The sequence below is a fragment of the Taudactylus pleione genome, unplaced genomic scaffold (genome assembly GCF_031769625.1).
Source record: "Taudactylus pleione unplaced genomic scaffold, aTauple2 ptg000041l, whole genome shotgun sequence".
NCBI classification, from domain to species: domain Eukaryota; kingdom Metazoa; phylum Chordata; class Amphibia; order Anura; family Myobatrachidae; genus Taudactylus; species Taudactylus pleione.
Window position 1 is genome coordinate 33,565,358 of NW_028284443.1, and position 10,545 is coordinate 33,575,902.

Here is a 10,545-nt window from a genome sequence, read left to right on the forward strand (position 1 = left end):
CGACCGGCTCCACTGAGCATGCACGGGATCTCGCAAGTATCGCGAGATCCCCGAGTGGAGCCCTGGAGCCGGCAGCCGCCGCAGCAGGGACAGCGCTGTCCCTGCTTTGGGGATAGGCTAGCGACAGCTACAGCCGGAAGAACGGTCATGCGTTATGACCGTTCATACATGGCCCTGCCGCTCGGCGCTGCTATCTTGTAGATAGCAGCGCCGATAATGACAGGGGAGCATAGCGCCCCTGTCATTTACCGCCCAGACCCCCGATCATACATCGGGGAGAAGCGGTATCAGCGCACATAACGTGCGCTGATACCGTTTCTGGGCTTCGTACATCTCCCCCAATGTACCATACAGGTAACCCTAGCTGTAGAAGCTGGATAATATGCAACACCACCTGAAACCCAAAGTACCAATAAGCTGGCGTAGATTGACCAAACTAAATGATATACTGGTTAAAAGCCACTTTGAAAGAACTTTAAACAAAGGAACCATTTCTGAAAGACTACTATCAATTGGGTCAGCACGTGCGCAAAATAGAGGAGATTCAAAACAAACACGGCAAAGGCATCAAGATCAGATAATTCATTGATTTTAATGCTACGGAAGTAATATATTGCTTGAGAACACAATTTGAGATTTGTTGTCATGACAGTGAGAGCACTAAACCAATGTGCCCTAGTACATGTTGGCATTATTAGGATCGCCCAATCTGTTCTCACTAGAATGAGGAAAATACCCTTAGTTGTTAAACACTGCTTCTACGAACATGACCATAATATTAAAGTCCTAAAAGTCTGTCGCGTGTGAGAATAGTGGGTATATTTACTAAAGGTTGATATTCAACTGAAATCGACTCAAATCAATTGTGTAGTGCACTGCCAAAATCTCTCATGTACTAACATTCAATTTCAAAATCAAATGTGATAAGTCAATTTTAGCAAGTGTAAATGCATTCTGTATTGACCTCTCTGTTCAAAACCAAATGCAAATAGAACCTGAAAATTGAATATCAACTTGAATAAATAAAGAATTTTGCATAGATCATAGTGATATGTGCATGTTTAAGAGAGGCTAAACAATGAAAAAAATGAAAAAAAAACAAAACATTGTAGGGTTCCCCCCTAACTCCATAGCCAGCCCTGGACCTTTTAGCTTGTTCTGGTCATGGAAAATGGCAACGTGGCTTTAAAGCAGCCCCAAACTGGTCAGCCCAGAGCTGGCAATCTGTGGAAAGTGGAGACCCCCCCAAACAAAAAAAGGGGTCCCCCCCCTCCTGAGCATTGACCAGATCTGGCCTGAACTCCCATGGCTCCTTCCCTGCATCCCTGGTGGCAGATAATTTTTTCCATTTTTTTATTGAAATTTACACAGTTTAATGTGTCAGTGTACTCTGAGATTAAAGTGTAGAATAAATAAATAATTGGAAATAAAAACAAACAAACAAAAAAAAAAACACTTTATATAACAAATTTCAATCAAACATTTTGACTGGTCAAAGCTGCCACCTTTTGTAGATATAACTACTGAACAATCCTGGCATATTGTTTGTGAAGTTCTTCCCAACACTGTTGCAGAAGTTGTGTTAATTCCCACAAATGTAGGTTGCTTTTCTTTCACCCTCATGATCAATTCATCTTAAACCAGCTGGATGGGGTTTGTTAGGTCACTGTGCTGGTCTTTGCATGATTTGAAGCCTACCGTCTTGTTCTTTTCCACAAAGGTATTTCTGACATAGGGCTCGATGTGGACGGTATTGCATAGCCGCAGTGAAGCGATTGTGCAATACCGTCCAGCTAAAATGCAAATGCAGCAGGAGATGTCTGTAGGAAATAGACACCTTCTCCATGCATCTGCGATCCAAGAGCGCCATCTGTAGACTCTGCTTCAGCTCACCCCCGGTCACGATGGCCGCTCCCCTCTGCGTCTGTTGTCGGAACCCCTCTGCTGTGTCCAGGAAGTCTGCATCTGCCAGCGAAGACCCTGGGCTCGGCAAACCTATAAAACGGGGATGAAACCCCCCAGTTTTGTTGAGTAGTCCTGGTCACCGACCCCGCTCTGCCCCCAAACGCTGCAGCATTTCAATCATGCTGTAGCTAAGGGGGGACTGCAAGCGACCACACAGGATCCATTGTGCACATGCACAGAATGGGCCCTGCACAGACCCGCAAAACCATCAAATTTGTATGTACACCATCCGGTATGCATACGAATCCGAATCAAGCCCACAGTCACTGTCAGTGCCTCATGGCCTAGGCAAACCTCTTATCTTTGCTGCAGAACAGCTGTAAGTTTTTAATCCATTTAGGCCTTTTTCTTGTTTAAATAACCGAACTTTACATAATGTTTCAGTTTTTGGTAACCTAAACTTTTTTTAACCTGTAGCTATTCACTGCTCAGCTTTGCACCATTTGGCTGAGAGCTGTCGCTGCCATGGAGATGGCTTCTCCATTGTAGTGAATGGAGATGACCATGACATGTCCATAGGGTCTCAGATGTGTTTTTAATTTACCAAGACCTACTACTTCTATTTGGAGAAGAGGACAACCTCTTTCAGGGAGTAAGTAACCCTGCTTTCAAGGAGTAGGATGAGTAAGTGAGTGAATGTGTAATAAAGATTTACAATATTTGGTGTGTGTGAACTGTGGTTTGTTTTAATATTTTTTTCACAGTGTACGTACAGGTGCCACTGGTCTGCTGGCACTTGTAATTCAAGTTCCAAAGGGCAGGCTTGCTAGTACCTGTAGTTCCAAAAACATTACTACTTCATTTTACCCTGCATCCACCACCACCAAAGATGCAGGAAAGAACCCTCGGGTTTTCATCCCAGGGCTGGTTAATGCTTAGGGGGAGGGGCATCAATTTTTTTTTGAGGAGTCCCCACTTTCCAAGTATTGACAGCCATGACCAGTTTGGGGCTTGTGTACTGCTTTGGCAGGGAGACCCCACACTGTGTCCTTCTGCTGTGGCATTACCACCCAGTTCAACTTGGTGCTGATTAATGTATAATAGGGGGAAACCCGCGTTGTTTTCCCCCTGATTTTCCATGACCAGAACAAGCTAAAAGGTCCAGGGCTGGTTATGGATATAAGGGGGACACCACAGAGTTTTTTTTTTTTTAATTCTTACCTTATTAGCCTCTTTTAAGAATAAGAGCATGCGCAGATCCTAGCGATCTGTGCAAACTTCTACCAGACTTGCCTGCCGCAGGCAGGTGTTTTGTGTGGATGCTTTTAAAGTCAGATTTGAAATTTGATTTTTAGTCAATATCCAAGCCGACTGTTGGTAAATGAGGGGGATCTTGTAGTGGAATATGTTAAAGTATCGTAAATATGTGATCGATTTTGGGCGAGATGCAGTTTTATAGTATATATTAAAGTAAATTTTGCCTTTAGTTAATCCCTGATTTGCAAAATCACTTATAAATACACCAAAAAGCCAAAATTCACCTTTAGTAAATAAACTCCTAGACATCAAAGCAGAATATCTCATTACTGAGCATCTCAAAAGAGAAACAGTATGAACATTCAACCATCTAATGAGTTATGGCACCTTCCTAATTCACTGATGAAACTCTTTCACATCACCCTTTTGGGGTTGGGTATGAAATACCTGCAGTCGGGATGCCAGCTGTCAAAATAACGACAGGGGTCTGTAAGTATGCTAACCCTCCCCCCTTCTCCCACCTAACCCTCTGTTCCTACATCCTAAACCCCACCCCCCAAACCCTAACCCTCCCTGTTAGTGACTAACTTTCACCCATGGTGCCTGTGCCTAACCCCCCAAGTGGTGCCTAAACCTAACCCACCCTGCCCACATCCTAACACTAAATCTACCCCCTCCCCCCGTAGCCTAACTCTAACCTCCCTGTGGTGCTTAAACCTAACCCCCCCCACGACTAACACCGAACTCGGCACACTATGCTTACATTCGGGAAGCCGGCTGTCGGGATTCAGGCGTTGACATCTGAACTGGCGTCGGGATTTCGGCGCCGGTGTTCTGTCCCAGGGCAGGATTCCGGCACTAGGATTTCATCATCCGGCATCCTGTACATAGGTATCATAACTACATCCCCTTTTATGTACCTGTGTATAAGTCAGTGTATGTACAGTATGTGCATATTATTCGAGAAGCTCTTCCCAGCACTGTTTTGTTTTTGTATGTTTGTTGTTGTTTTTTTAACTGTAATCTCATTGTGGACCTGAATAATAATGTGCACTAGTGTACATAACTTCCTTCTGAACTCGACCCGGCCACTACAGCCATGGCCAAAAATTTTGAGAATGACACAAGTATTGGTTTTCACAAAGTTTGCTGCTTCAATGTTTTTAGACCTTTTTGTCAGATGTTACTATGGTATACTGAAGTAAAATTACAAGCATTTCATAAGTGTCAAAGGCTTTTATTGACAATTATATTAAGTTTATACAAAGAGTCAATATTTGCAGTTGACCCTTCTTTTTCAAGACCTCTGCAATTCGCCCTGGCATGCTGTCAATCAAATTTTGGCCACATACTGACTGATGGCCGCCCATTCTTACCTAATCAATGCTTGGAGTTTGTCAGAATTTGTGGGTTTTTGTTTGTCCATCCGGCTCTTGAGGATTGACCACAAGTTCTCAATGGGATTAAGGTCTGGGGAGTTTCCTGGCCATGGACCCAAAATTTTGATGTTTTGTTCTCTGAGCCACTTACTAATCACTTTTGCCTTATGGCAAGGTGCTCCATTATCCTGGAAAAGGCATTGTTCATCACCAAACTGTTCTTGGATGGTTGGGAGAAGTTGCTCTTGGAGGATGTTTTGGTACCATTCTTTCATGGCTATGTTATTAGGCAAAATTGTGAGTGATCCCACTCCCTTGGCTGTGAAGCAACCTCACACACGAATGGTCTCAGGATGCTTTACTGTTGGCATGACACAGGACTAAGACTTTTGGAGGATGGCCTGGTGTCAAGAAGGGCAGCAAAGAAGCCACTTCTCTCCAGGATAAACATCAGGGGCAGACTGATATTCTGCAAAAAGTACTGGGATTGGACTGCTGAGGACTGAGGTAAAGTTATTTTCTCTGATGAATCCCCTTTCAGATTGTTTGGGGCATCTGGTAAAACGCTTGTCCGGAGAAGGAAAGGTGAGCGCTACCATCAGTCCTGTGTCATGCCAACAGTAAAGCATTCTTTTCATTAATGTGCCTGGCATACATTCTCAGGAATAATCTCTCAAACATTGTGTGTTTGAGTACCAAGATTTTCTTTAATTTATTATGAAATGCCAACGCATACACTTTATGTTGCATAATGAAATTGAAACACTATATGGTTTTATCAGCTCAATATTAATTGTTCAAATGATTATACTCGATGGCGCTCCACGCGTCTATCCTGGATTGGTAGAATTAACTTGGTGAAAATGAATTCCTTACCCAAAATTCTATATCTTATGCAAACCCTTCCAATTCATTATTCCCCCATCTTGGTTTGCGGAAGTGGAGCATCTCATTCGTAGGTTTGTTTGGAACAATTCCACACCACATTTTAAGCATGCTATCCTTTACCGTCGTAAACGCGATGGGGGCTTGCAACTTTCTCACATCACTAGCTATTATCATGCTATCATGCTTAACCGCTTGGAGCAAAAGGTTCCAAGCAGTGGATTATGTTGGAGGAAAGCAGTCTAGCTCAGGCTATAGAAATTGTCCCTAGGTTTCCCAGACTCCCAACCATTACACACCCCACTATTACACCCACATTACGTTGTTGGAAGAAACTTTGTCGTCTCCCCCATATTTCGTCCATTGTTTCCCCTCTCATATCCTTTCTAGGCAACCCAGGATTTGCCATGCTGTGCATTCACCTTGCTGTCACCTTCCTGTAGGCATTTTCTCCTAACCCCTTATTAAGAAGGTATTCCACCCACCGAACTGCCCGCTTACTGGGTGTTTTTGTTTTGTGTACCATGCTCTATAAGAGAAGCGTGGTCAGGAGTGCTTAATTCAGGAAACAGGATTTCCAGGAATGTTTCCTGAATTAAGCACTCCTGACCACGCTTCTCTTATAGAGCATGGTACACAAAACAAAAACACCCAGTAAGCTGGCAGTTCTGTGGGTGGAATACCTTCTTAATAAGCGGTTAGGAGAAAATGCCTACAGGAAGGTGACAGTAACTAATATAATTAAGAGTTTCAGCACTGGTATGCAGAAGAGCATCTCTGAATGCACAGCATGGCAAATCCTGAACAGAAGAGCACATGGTTCTCATATGGCTGAAACAACAAGTGTGCTTTATATAACATATATGTGGCATTCCTCATACAAATCCTGGGTAGCCCTGACACATCTTATCTGCACTCTCCAAAATTACATCAATATGATTCAGATATACTTATTGTTATAGAGATAATGAACTGAATATGCACATGGTCACATTTAAAATAAGAGTGTTATGTGTATGGTTTTAATACTATACATGTCAGAAATAAGATACAGGTAAAAGTAACATAGATGTACAGGTCTCACAGGTTTGCAATGCTCTAGGTCTACAGTGTGTTACCAGCTCTCTGACCCAGAATGACTATGACCAGTAATTCATCTGAGTGAATGCCAGGGCGAATTGCAGAGGTCTGAAAAATGAAGGGTCAACACTGCAAATATTGACTCTTTGCATAAACTTAATGTAATTTACAATAAAAGCCTTTGATACTTATGAAATGCTTGTAATTTTACTTCAGTATACCATAGTAACATCTGACAAAAAGGTCTAAAATCACTGAAGCAGCAAACTTTGTGAAAACCAATACTTTTGTCATTCTCAAAGCTTTTGGCCATGGCTGTACACTCTGCAGGTATGCATGTTCCCCACTGTGCAGAAAGTAATTGTAATTAGAGTTCTTTTGAGATGGATCAAGTCCATCACTGTAATGGTTTGCCTTTAATATTGGAAACAGTATAATAAACCATTATGCTCGTAAAGGATTGTATCATAATTTGGTGAAGCAATGACAACAGGAGACATTCTGCTATATATTCCTTTATGGTCCTGGAGAGAGATGAAACAGGGAGTCCAGGTGTGACCACACTGTAAATACCTACAGATCTACTGTATGTCTAACATATTTCACAGTGATACAAATAAATGTAATCTAGTCACCTGCAATGCATATGGATTCCAACAACATACAGTCCTTTAATACTTTGCAATACATCTTTACTATTCTTCTCCAGATTGGAGATTAATTAATTGCTTTTTTTTGGGACATATGGTCTCATTCAGACCCGGTCGCAAGCACCGATATGCTCGCAACCTGGTCGTTGGGTAGGCCGCACTGCGCGTGTGCAAGCCCTGGAGCGAGAGAGAAACTCTCTCTCTCCAGAGCTCGCTACAAAAGGGGCGGCTGTCGATGTTGATCGACAGCTCGCCCCGTTTTGTAGGCGGGCCGGGGGGTGGTTTCCATAACGCCTACCATTTTGTGGCCGGCCGCACTGACATCAGTGATGTCAATGGGGAGCTTCCTGCTCCATCAGAGCAGAAAGCTCCCTGGGGCTTGCAGTTGCCGAGACCCAACCATAGGATCTCGTCGCAAGCCCCGATGGTCGGTTGTTAAGCTGTGTACCAACGACGTCATTCACAGACTTATCGAGTCGGCTGTGCTGCACGGCCGCTGCACAATATATCTACAGATATATTGGGGCATCGTGCTGTGTGTACGGGCGGTCAGAGGCAACCACGGGGAGGGGGGGCGATCTGCCCCCCTCCAGCGCACAGAACACAAATGATGGTTGTTCAGTGTGTATGAACAACCATCATCTGCAGATATATCTGCTAGGTGTGTACCCAGCTTAAGTAAGGTAGTCAGAGGGACCTTATGTTCCTTGCAGGGGTGTATCTAAGGGTATGAGCACCACGGCAAAGTAATGGACAGGTGCCCCCCTCCATATTTTCTGATTAATTGCATTCTGTCTCCCTATCCATCTCTCTTCTGTGTCCCCAGCCAGGGGCTGGCTGGCAACTTTTAGCCTGGGGGGCAAATGCATGCAGGCGGCCCTGGCAGAGGAGTAGCGTGCAGCCAGGGTGCCTGAAGAACGTGCGTGCTACGGGGCCGCCCCCCTCAAGTTTTTCAGGGAGGAGGCGGGTCCATATGGGATTAATGTAAGGTAAAAATAAAGATTAGGGGCAGCCCCCTGTCGTAGTGCCCCGTGTGCCACAGGAGAGAACACCCTTACGCAATCCTCCAGTAGTGCCCCCAGTAGTGATCCCCCCCTATGCAGTGCCCCTTGTGCCCCCAGTAGTAAGCCCCTTATATAGTGCCCCCAGTAGTGGTCCTCCCTGTGCAGTGCCCCCAGTAGTAAGCCCCTTATATAGTGCCCCCAATAGTGGTACCCCCTATGCAGTGCCCCTTATATAGTGCCCCCAGTAGCAGTCCACCCCCCATGCAGTGCTCCCAATAGTGGTAACCCTTATGCAATGCCCCTTAAATAGTGGCCCCAGTTGTAGTCTCCCCCCTATGCAGTACCCCCAGTATTGCCCTTTATATAGAGCCCCCAGCAGTGGTCCCTCAATGCAGTGCCCCCAGTGGTAGTCCCCTCCCCTATGTAGTGCCCCTAGGAGTAGTCCCCTCCCCCCTATGCAGTGCCCCTAGTAGTAGTCCCCTCCCCTTGTAGTGCCCCTAGTAGTAGTCCCCAGTAGTAGTAGTACCCACTTGTAGTGCCCCCAGTATTAGCCCCCCCTTGTAGTGCCCCCAGTAGTAGCCCCCCCTTGTAGTGCCCCCAGTAGTAGTAGTCCCCCCCCTTGTAGTGCCCCCAGTAGTAGTAGTCCCCCCCCTTGTAGTGCCCCCAGTAGTAGTAGTCCCCCCCCTTTGTAGTGCCCCCAGTAGTAGTAGCCCCCCCCTTTGTAGTGCCCCCAGTAGTAGTAGCCCCCCCCTTTGTAGTGCCCCCAGTAGTAGTAGCCCCCCCTTGTAGTGTCCCCCCTTGTAGTGCCCCCAGTAGTAGCCCCCCCTTTGTAGTGCCCCCAGTAGTAGTCGTGCCCCCAGTAGTAGTATCCCCCCCTTGTAGTGCCCCCAGTAGTAGTTCCCCCCCCCCTTTGTAGTGCCCCCAGTAGTAGTAGCCCCCCCCTTTGTAGTGCCCCCAGTAGTAGTAGCCCCCCTTGTAGTGCCCCCAGTAGTAGATCTCCCCCCCTTGTAGTGCCCCCAGTAGTAATCCACCCCCCTGGTAGTGCCCCCAGTAGTAATCCCCTCCTGGTAGTGCTCCCATAGTAATCCCCCCCCCCCTGGTAGTGCCCCCAGTAGTCGTCCCCCCCAGTAGAGAGAGACTTAATAAAAAAAACACTTACCTGAAACTCCCGCTCCTGGTCCCGACGCTTCTACCGGCTCCTTCGGCCGGCTTTGCATTATGGGAGAGACGTCGTCATGATGACGTCTCTCCCATTACCCACTGCGGGAGCCGGAAGATGGCTCCCGCAGTGGGAGCAGCAGCAGCCGATGAGAGTCTGACAGACTCTCAGCGGCTGCTGATTACAGCAAACACACACAGCTGCCGGCTCCGGTGGCTGTGTGTTTGTGCTGTGTAGCGCTGACTGAACTCCGTCCGGTCAGCGCTACACACGCGGTGCAGTCTGTGTCACAGTGACCCTGCCCCCCGGCCCAGCCCACCACTGTCCCCAGCCATTGCCCATTCTGTCTCCCCAGCTATTCCCCATTCTGTCTCCCCAGCCATTCCCCCTTCTTTGTACCCAGACACCACCCTTCTTTCTCCCCCGCCATCCCTCTTCTGTGTCCTCTGCCATTCCCCCTTCTGGCTCCCCCGCCATCCCTCTTCTGTGTCCTCTGCCATTCCCCCTACTGGCTCCCCTGCCCCCTCCCCTCCTCCCGCACTCAGCCCACACAGATAGAGTGCTGCAACGCGGCACGCGTGATGTCATGACATCACGCGCACCTTGTGTCAAAAAAACAAACAAAAACATCTATTAATTGCTCGCACCAAGCAGCTGCCGGCAGTCCCTCCGGACGGCACCCCCCCCTCGGCCGGCGCCCCTGGCGAGTGCCATCCTGGCCAATGGATAGAAACGCCCCTGCCAATATGTTTTGTAGGGCAAATCATTTTAAAACTTGAGTCTTAATAATTGTAGTTTTTAGGCTGTGTGGCATTTTCTGGAACGTGATGCTAAAACCATCAAAAGTTGTGGCTATTAACCTCATAGTAAGCTGCATGTGTAATTTACTATAACTTTCAAGTGAGAGGAAACCATATTTTACTGCTAGCAATAGCACATTGTGTGAGAGGCTTTACAGTTCACCACAAAGAAACCAAGCAGAGGTGCATTAGTGGTGTCCTGTGCAGGTGTCATTAATTAGACAGCAGCAACATATGTGCAATAGGTGTTTGTACAAAAGAATTGTGCGCCATTCAGTCACAGTACAATAATGTAGTCAATTATACATTAATACCATTAAGGGTTGTATTAGTAAAAGAATAATAAATGAACATACAGTAATTCATGAGTACAATTAAACGTAACACAATATGCACAATTATGTCATGTGGGGTAAGGAAAAGGCC